The 11086-nt window shown below is 36.1% G+C and overlaps 1 long non-coding RNA gene across 1 annotated transcript in view; it reads left to right on the top strand.

Moving 5' to 3' along the window:
* Nucleotides 1-10784, top strand: part of LOC149132221 (uncharacterized) — a 73355-nt gene extending 62571 nt beyond the window's left edge. The window contains exon 3 of the long non-coding RNA XR_016244759.1: nt 10085-10784. This is a non-coding gene — a long non-coding RNA (uncharacterized LOC149132221). The remainder of the gene's footprint in view (nt 1-10084) is intronic.
* The last annotated feature ends 302 nt before the right edge of the window (nt 10785-11086 follow it).

The following is an 11086-nucleotide window of genomic DNA, read 5'->3' as shown; positions in this document are numbered from 1 at the left end:
TGGATTAAGTACACACACACACACACACACACACACACACACACACACACACACACACACACACACATACGGAGCAAATAATTCAGAAGAAGACATTTGCGAAGATATTATTGACTCTATTATTATCTAGTGTCACAATTAAAAATGATAATAGCTATATATATAAATATTGAAGATAGAAAACTTCGAATTCAACATACCAGACGAACACTCTATGTATCCAGCATAGTACATAGAAATTGTTTATTCCTATATATCTATGTAAGAGGCGGACTTTTCGAATTGCATCATCTTGTTCAGAATAAAATTCAGCACTGAATATATTCTGGTTATATTTACAACTTAAAAATAGAATAAAATCTTAAGAATTTATGAAGTAGTTAACGTGAAAAAAACCTCATAAGGGAAAAAAATATTAACTATTCCCTATAAAGAGGGCATTTTCTGCACTGATTACGAAATCATGAAATACCGCTAAGTTTGATTTTAGGAGGCTCTCTTCGAGAGTTGCATTCCCTCGCGTTCGGTAAAATGTGTTTATTATGGTAGTTTGACTTTTAGAGTCCCTCCTAGCGTGAGGCATTTATGTATAGTAATGCCCTTAATATAAATTAATATATTTATAGGGAATAATTAATAAATTTTTCCCTATGAGGTTTTTTCACGTTAACTACTTGATACATTCTTATTAAGATTTTATCTCATATTTAAATTGGAAAAAAAATATATATATACATACATACATATATATATATATATATATATATATATATATATATATATATATATATATATATATATATATATATATATACATATATATATATATATATATATATATATATATATATATATATATATACATACGTACATACATTCATATATACATAAATACATACATATATATGTATGTATATAAAAGAAAAGGAGCGATACACACACTTATACACATAGACACGCTAATATGCACACACAGACACATACATATAGTAAACTAAATTTAAGCTATTAACATTTCTATGACATAACGCGCACCCAAACTGAATAAGATCTAAGAAATAAAATGTGAACTAAACCGACATATAGGTCAATCTAAGCATCTGTTGTTTACCGGGAGACTTTACCGATTATATTTAACCATCTCCGCGAGATTTAACCCATCAAGTTAGAATTTATAAATGCTTTATTGGACGAGCTAACATTTTTTACCTTTACTAGATGAGCTAGAATTTTTTACGTTTCTCAAGCAAGAATCGTCGTCATTCAATCACAATTATTTTAGAACGTTCTAGCATTGTCTATTTTAATTCAGTATCATCGCTGACACACAGAAATTACTGTCGTGTTAATAACTGTATCATAACTGAGAAGAATATGAAGTGTAAATAATATTTATTTTAAGATGGCTTTGTCTACTTTCTTCATCTTATAACGTTCTTGTAAATGCATAACTTTAAGATCACATCAATTATATATGTATGTATGTATGTATGTATGTATGTATGTATGTATGTATGTATGTATGTATGTATGTTTGTTTGTATGTATGTATGTATGTATGTATGTGTATATATGTATGTGTATATATATATATATACATAAATATATATGTATATATGTGTATATCTATCTATTTACACATACACACACTCACTCAGACACACACACACATATATATATATACATATATATATATAAATATATATATATATATATATATATAGAGAGAGAGAGAGAGAGTTATTAATATTTCTAAGTCTCTCTAAAGGAGACTACGGCAGCGGTACTGGAAATTAATAGTTATCGCCAAGCCAACATGGCAGTCCCAAAATTAGGACGAAAGCTGCCGTGAATTAGCTCCAAGAAGCCATCGCCTCTAGCTAGCTATGTGACACACGAAACCTGTGTCCTTTATAACCTTCGAACAGGGGAGGTCAGCAGCTTCCCCTTGCTGGTTTGGCCAGCAAGGGGAAGCTGCTGACCTCCCCTTTTCGAAGGTTATAAAGGACACAGGTTTCGTGTGTCACATAGCTAGCTAGAGGCGATGGCTTCTTGGAGCTAATTCACGGCAGCTTTCGTCCTAATTTTGGGACTGCCATGTTGGCTTGGCGATAACTATATATATATATATATATATATATATATATATATATATATATATATATATATATATATATATATATATATATGCACACAGGGTGGGGAAGCAAAACTTGGAAAATAATAGATAATTCACGAAATTGTTTACATTGCAATCTTACGTAAATTTAACCTTAACACAAGAATATAGGTGTTATAAAGAGACAATTTATTCAATATGTCTGCCTTCATCATCCACCACAGCCGTCATACACCACCTGAAGGCGTCAAAACTCTTCATCATGAAGTACTCAAACATGTTCTCTCACTCTTCCCTCAGAGTTTGCTTAAACGGATCAAGACTTGGATACGAAGTTCTGTTGGTAGAATGCCCCAATTTACCCCATACGGCATAGTCCAGGGAGTTCAAGTCTGGGCTGGAAGAAAGCTTGAAGTTGGCGGGACAAAAGTTGGTGAAGTTGTCTTCGGAGAATTTCTGCACTTTCTTCGCCGTATGAGCAGGAGAACCATCTTGAGTCCACACGTAATTACCGTTGGTAGTTAAACTTCTTTTCAGACTTGAAAAAATGGAGTGGCATCTTTTTTCCGTCAGACGCCACGAATCCCAGTATCATGACTTGAGCTAAGGGCTTGGTCTTAAAGACGCCTTTTACTTCAGAAGATGACTTAGCGATGTATCGATCATTGCGACGTTTTAAAACAGCATCAACGGTAAAGATGCTTTCATCTGAAAAGATTTTGACGGTTTCTTCATTGTACTTCAGGTATCGCAACACTTTTTGGCCATGTCATGCCTTTTGGCTTTCATTGCATGAGTCAATAGGTGTCTCGGGGTCCTCATGTATGACCCAAAATGTAAACCAGTGCGTACAGATTTCTGATGGTCTTTGGATCAACATTCATGTCCATGGATAGTTTTCTCATGGATGTTGTTGGATCATTTGAAATGGTGGCTTTGAAACATTTAAGAAATGCATTATCCCGTTTTATTGTTTATGTCTCCACTTCCTTGCTTTATTTTGTGTTTCCAATATCCAGCATTCGGTTGTTAACGTTGTAGACAGTGCTCACAGAGGCCCCAACAGCCTGAGCAATACGTCTAACTGCAGCTCCGACACGAAGCAAATCTGCAATGCGTTGTCTTTTGGTTTCTTAAGTGGACATGTTAGATCGTATGACTGGAACTTCAACTGAAATTAAATCTATATACTTCTAATCTGAAGTAGAAAACAATATTTTAGTATTTACGCTCATCAATATTATTATTATTATTATTATTATTATTATTATTATTATTATTATTATTATTATTATTATTATTATTATTATTATTATTATTATTATTATTATTATTATTATTATTATTATTATTATTATTATTATTATAACCACTACGCCATATGCCCACGGGCATATGGTGCAGTGGTTAAGAGCGAGGGCTACTAACTCCAAGAATCTGAGTTCGATTCCAGGTAGTGACCTGAATAATAATAATAATAATAATAATAACAACATCGAAAAATACCTTAGGAATGAGAACCCAAATTAGAAATTTCCCCAAGACACCTGATGAAGGCTGGAGGGTATATCAGCCAAAACTTTGTGTTAACAACAAATAATATGAGGACAAATATCCGTTAAATGTAAATAATGTGTGTGTGTATATATATATATATATATATATATATATATATATATATATATATATATATATATATATATATATATATATATATATATATATATATATATATATATATATATATATATATATATATATATATATATATATATATATATATATATATATATATATATATATATATATATATAATCTTTTACTGGTTTCAGTGATTTCATGGGGCCGTGTTAAGGCACCGCCATGAAGGGTTTTAGTCAAACAAATCAACTGCTAATTTACGGAGGCATAAACACACTAACACCGGTTGTCAATTGCTGATGAGGGGACAAAAACAGGCAGCAAGACACACACGCACAGACACACACACACACACACACACACACACACACACACAGATATATACGTATAAGTATACAACGGGTTTCTTTCATTTTCCATCTACTAAATCCACCCAAAAGGCTTTCGTCGGCTCTAAGCTATAGTGGAAGCCACTTGCCCAAGGTGTCACATATATATATATATATATATATATATATATATATATATATGTGTGTGTGTGTGTGTGTGTGTGTGTGTGTGTGTGTGTGTGTGTGTGTGTGCGTGCGTGCGTGTGTGTGTGTGTAATTAAACAAGATGCAAGTAAAAGCCCTGAATGCTATGCAAAACTTGTCCACAGTTATTGGCTACCTAATGTCATCATACAGAAGAAATGGTCCTGTTACTGGATATACATCAGAAATTTCATAGAGTACCTGTAGAGTTTATATAAACAAATTCATGGTAGAGAATGGAATGAGCAACATTCTTTATTTAAAATTACAACAATTGTTTTGACATATTTATGGGTGTAAAAATGCGCCAAAACAATTGTAGTGATTTTGAATAAAGAATGTCGTAATTCTATTTTACATTATAAGTGTGACTGTCTGTCTTTCTGTCTGTTTACCTCTCTTTTTATCTATCTAGCTATCTGTCTGTCTGAATGACTGCCTGTCTGTCTCTGTCTCTCTCTCTCTCTCTCTCTCTCTCTCTCTCTCTCTCTCTCTCTCTCTCTCTATCTATCTATCTATCTATCCAGGACTCTGAGTAAGCACTAGGTGTTTCACAAACACTCAGCTCTGTGTGCACTGCTCCCAATGACTTGTAATTCAATAAACTTGACTACGTGATTATTTCTCATTCGTTCATTAATATTAGATCCTATACTAACATAATGCTTTACTCAAAAGCATATGTATATTAAATTTTAGCAACAGGTTGTTAGTGCTACAACTCCTAAGCGAAATGTTAATATAGATACATATATACACACACATGCAAACGCACGCACGCACACACACACACACACACACACACACACACACACACACACACACACACACACACACACACACACACAGGTATGTATATATTTACATATGTATTCGTATATGTGGTGTATATACGTACATACACACATGCTCAGGCAAGGTGCATTGTAGAAATTTTGAAATATTTTTAGGTGAGGCAGTCTCTCTCTGCCATTATTGCAATTTTATCTTATCATTGCTGTTCATCTTATAAGAACCTCCTTACCAAGTTTTGTAATTCCAGATTGAAGAAGACGGATATAACAGCACTTTGAGCATACCTTACTAAACTAAAGCAGCGTGTCACAGATGAGTAATTCGCAGAATGCAGTCGAGACATGAAGAAAATTTGTAAGATTACTATGCAATAAAGTTTTGTGTTTAACTTGGTAAAAATGCTACTGAAACCTATGAAGTGATCCAGACTGAATATGGATTAGTTTGTATGAGCAGAATATCTATTTTTCGCAAGCAAAAAAAGGGAGACAAAGCAAGTCCACCGGGAAGTTTATGATGTCCGTTTCTTTCGAAAAGAAGGGATTCATCTACATCTAGTGAGTTTCCTCTGACTAAACGGTCAACAAAGAATACTTTGTAGATGTTTTGCACCAGTCCACAATTCCATCCTAGTAACCAACTAACCGATCTTCACTCAATTCAGATTTTTGAGCCTGAAAATTTTTGGTTGTTCCCCACGCTGAAATACATGAAGGAGGCTGTGACAGGTGTCCTGGACATCTTCATTTTGGAGGACTTCCATGGAATCCTTCACAAAGTCACTAGAATACTTCAACGAATGCACTGAAGTCATAGGATCCAATCTTGAAGGAAATTAGAATTTTGAATCTCTTAGAAATGAATAAATGTCTCTCTTGAAAAAGGCACAAAACTTCTAGAATGCACCTTGCATGTATAAGCATATGGTCACTGTAACTGGTGCCTCACATCAAGTTATTCCAGTTTCATGTTCCCTATCGTAAAAGCGGTTACTTTTTCTAATGGTGCAACATTGTATGGCTTATTCGAGTATATCTACTCCAGTATATATTGCAGCCTCCGACTTAATTTATAGAAACCTTTTTATTGAACAGTCATGAAACATAAAAAAAAACCCACATTGACATAACATCCATTATAAGTCACATAAATATAGGCATAAAGACACCTGAACTCTTATGCGCTCACACACACATACACATATACAAATGTATACAAGAGTTGAAATGCGTGGAATTTAAACTCAGGAAGCAAATAAGCGATAGAAATACCACAAACCATTTTGTTGGTGCCTTTAACTATTCTTCTAATCCATCGTGTAGAATTTTTTAAAAATCGGAACAAGATGGTCGATTAAAGTAATTGTTACAATCTTGGACGAAATATTTGATATATTTCAGGTTCTTAGTGTTCTGGTCTTTCTAACACTGTTACATCGGTCCCCGACAGAAAAATCAGGTGGCTCAGACAGTACACTTGTTTCCATGTATAAAAGTCATTCTTCCAAAACAAACATACATACATAACACACACACACACACATATACACACACACGCACACACACAAACATTCGTATCATAACATCATCATCATCATCATCATCGTTTAACGTCTGCTTTCCATGCTAGCATGTGTTGGACGATTTGACTGAGGACTGGTGAAACCGGATGGCAACACCAGGCTCCAGTCTGATTTGGCAGAGTTTCTACAGCTGGATGCCCTTCCTAACGCCAACCACTCAGAGAGTGTAGTGGGTGCTTTTACGTGTCACCCGCACGAAAACGGCCACGCTCGAAATGGTGCCTTTTATGTGCCACCCGCACAAGCCAGTCCAGGGGCACTGGCAACGATCTCGCTCGAAAATCCTACAGGAGCCAGTCAGGCGGTACTGGCAACGGCCACGCTCAAAATGGTGCATCTCATGTGCCACCCGCACAAGAACCAGTCCAGGGGCACTGGCAACGATCTTACTTGGCTTGCCGGGTCTTCTCACGCACAGCACATTTCCAAAGGTCTCGGTCAGTAGTCATCGCCTCGGTGAGGCCCAATGTACGAAGGTCTTGCCTCACCACCTCAGCCCAGGTCTTCCTGGGCCTACCTCTTCCACGGGTTCCCTCAACTGTTAGGGTGTGGCACTTTTTCACGCAGCTATCCTCCTCCATTCTCACCACATGTCCATACCAGCGCAATCGTCTCTCTTGCACGCCACAACTGATGCTTCTAATGTTCAGCTTTTCTCTCAAGATACTTACACTCTGACGGGTATTCACATTGACATTACACATCCAACGGAGCATACTGGCTTCATTCCTTGCGAGCTTACGTATGTCCTCAGCAGTTACAGCCCATGTTTCACTGCCATGTAGCATGGTTGTTCGTACGCATGCGTCATACAGTCTGCCTTTTACTCTGAGTGAGAGTCCCTTTGTCGCCAGCAGGGGTAAGAGCTCTCTAAACTTTGCCCAGGCTATTCTTATTCTTGCAGCTACACTTTCAGCGCACCCATCCCCACTACTAACTTGGTCGCCCGGATAGCGGAAGCTATCGACTACCTCTAGTTTTTCACCCTGGAATGAGATAGAAGTTGTTTCCTGTTTGTTTGCAGTCTTTATTGCACCTGAACATCTGCCACAAACAAAAACTAACTTGCTAGTTAACCTGCCTTTGATGTTGCTGCACCTCTTATGTGTCCATAGCTTGCACCGGGTACATCTTATAGAGTTACTACCTACTCCTTTTCTACATACTGAGCAGGGCCATCTACCTGAAGGGGTTTGTGTTTTATCTACCTTCCTACTTATTAGGATTTTGGTTTTAGCTAGGTTGACTCTAAGGCCCTTCAATTCTAGACCTTGCTTCCACACCTGAAACTTCTCCTCTAGTTCTGATAGTGACTCCGCAATTCGGGCAAGGTCATCAGCATAGAGGAGCTCCCAGGGGCAACCTATCTTGAACTCCTCTGTGATTGCCTGGAGGACTATGGTAAATAAGAGGGGGCTGAGGACGGAACCTTGGTGGACCCCTACCTCTACCCGGAATTCATTGCTGTACTCATTTCCAACCCTCACCTTACTGGCAGCATCTCTGTACATGGCTCGCACAGCTCTCACTAACCATTCTTCTATCCCAAGTTTCCTCATTGACCACCAGATAAGGGATCGGGGGACCCTGTCAAAGGCTTTCTCCATGTCAACGAAAGCCAGGTACAGAGGTTTATCCTTAGCTAGGTATTTCTCCTGCAACTGTCTCACTAGAAATAAGGCATCAGTAGTGCTTTTACCTGGCACGAACCCAAACTGCATCTCATCTAAATTGATTCGCTCCCTAATTAGTTGGGCTATGACCCTCTCTGTAACTTTCATAACCTGATCTAACAGCTTGATGCCTCTTATCATTGGCACAACTTAAGGAGTAGTACTATCGAATTAATAACCCTAGCTTTAAATGCATTGAAACTACGTGGATCCCAGATTCCTTGGCTGATGAGAAGTTTTTTCTGTATTTTACTTAGTCCTTTCCCATCAATCGTTTTCATATTGGCTTTCGATTTTCAGCAACACACACACACACATACTTATGTATATGTGTGTGTGTGTGTGCATAATTAAATATATATATATGTATATATATATATATATATATATATATATATATATATATATATATATATATATATATATATATATATATATATAAATGTACATGTATGCCTGTGTGCATACCATTTACATAAACAGAATGTGAGATGGCGGGAGAGCAAGTGTGTATGTGTGTGTGCGAGTGTGTGTGAGTGTGTTTGTGTGTGTGTGTGTGTGTGTGTGTGTGTGTGTGTGTGTGTGTGTGTGTGTGTGATAGATAGAGAGAGAGTGAGAGAGAGACGATGAGAAAGAAAGTGAGTGTGGCGTGTTTCTCATCACATTTACACGTAAAATATCACATTGATATGTGTTGCTATATTTACAGAGAATGACCTGACACTCCACTAAATTATCTGAGATTTGTTTAAACCCAGCAAGAAATAATGAAAGGGAACATAACTATATATGCCAAAAAAAAACAAAAAAAAAACATAAAGAAATAAATAATAGCAAAAATTTGCTGAATAAAACTTGGAGGAAAACAATAAAGAATACAAAGAATAAAAAGAAAAGTGAATTCCTGTAATAATCTTGTTATATTCGTAGTAAAGATTTTTTTTCGAGGAAATGATTAGGGTGTTGGAAGACATTTCTTTTCCTTTATTTTTTTCCTATCATTCTATTTACTATATATATTTCACTTTTTTTTTTTCCCTCAGAAATATCATAAAATATTAAGATATCAGCAAGAATATTGCAATGTGTTAGAAAAATGTCAAACTCAATATGATATATGGTCAGTTCGACTGTATAAGACTATATATATATATATATATATATATATATATATACATGTATGTATATACATATGTAAATGCATATATATATATATTTGCATGTATATGTATGGGGATACACTTACACATACACACTCACGCACATACACACACACACGCATACACGCTCATATGTACGCTCATATGTAGTTTACACTGCTAAATACAAAATATTGTATTTTTCAAGCACTCCTGTTTTCATTGCTCTCTACAAGTATTACTCTGTTCTTCGCCGCCCGTTATCCACACGTACACACACACACACACACACACACACACACACACACACACACACACGCACACACACATTTATACACACGCACACACATGCACACACAGGTATATGCATGAATAAATCTGCTGATTCATGCAGTGCTACGTGTAACATACAAGACATACATACATACATACATACATACATACATAACATACGTACATACATACATACATGCATACATACATACATACATACATACATACATACATGCATGCATACATGCATGCATACATACATACACACACAAACACATACATATATCTATATTATTTTACTACTTTAGTTATATTTTTATTGATTTCAGAGTCACTGAACAGCGGCCATACTGGGGCATCACGTCAAGGATTTTTATCGATCATGTCGACTCAAGTACTCATTTCCTATTGGTACCAGTTTTATTGTTATATGTTATATGAGTGTGAAAGACGCAACGAATATATACGCACGCATACATAACTGAAAACTGACATGTAAATATACATACAATCATTCAATTTACTCACATGAATAAATGTACACACATACACACACACATACTCTTTTACTTGTTTCAGTCATTTGACTGTGGCCATCCTGGAGCACCGCCTTTAATCGAGCAAGGATTCTATCGGTTTCTTGCCGAACCGCTAAGTTACGGGGACGTAAACACACCAGCATCGGTAGTCAAGCGATGTTGGGGGAGCAAACACAGACACACAAACATATACACACGCACACACACATATATATATATATATATATATATATATATATATATATATATATACGACGGGCTTCTTTCAGTTTCCTTCTACCAAATCCTCTCATAAGGCTTTGGTCGGCCCGAGGCTATAACAGAAGATACTTGCCCAAGATGCCACTCAGTGGGACAGAATCCGGAACCATGTGGTTCGTAAGCAAGCTACTTACCACACAGCCACTCCTACGCCTACATATATATATAAAACATACAGATGTATATTAAATTTATATGAGATATAGATATGTATTTAATATATAGATATACATACCCATGTACATTTATACATGTATATATATATATATATATATTTATATATATATATATATATATATATATATATATATATATATATATATATATATATATATATATTGGTCATGGACTCGAGGCTTCTAGCTTTCCAGGCCTGCCTCCGATGCCCACGATACCATCGATATTGAGCTTTTTGAAACAGATTAGAAAGACGAAGCCATTCGCTGAGTAAATTGTTTGAGGTGATCATGACTGAGCGACGGCCACGTGCACGCACTTCTCCACTGCGGCTCAAGAATTGAGACGTGCATT

Source organism: Octopus bimaculoides, chromosome Z (genome assembly GCF_046866305.1).
Source record: "Octopus bimaculoides isolate indiv1 chromosome Z, ASM4686630v1, whole genome shotgun sequence".
NCBI lineage: Eukaryota > Metazoa > Mollusca > Cephalopoda > Octopoda > Octopodidae > Octopus > Octopus bimaculoides.
This window is presented reverse-complemented; position numbering and strand designations above follow the sequence as displayed.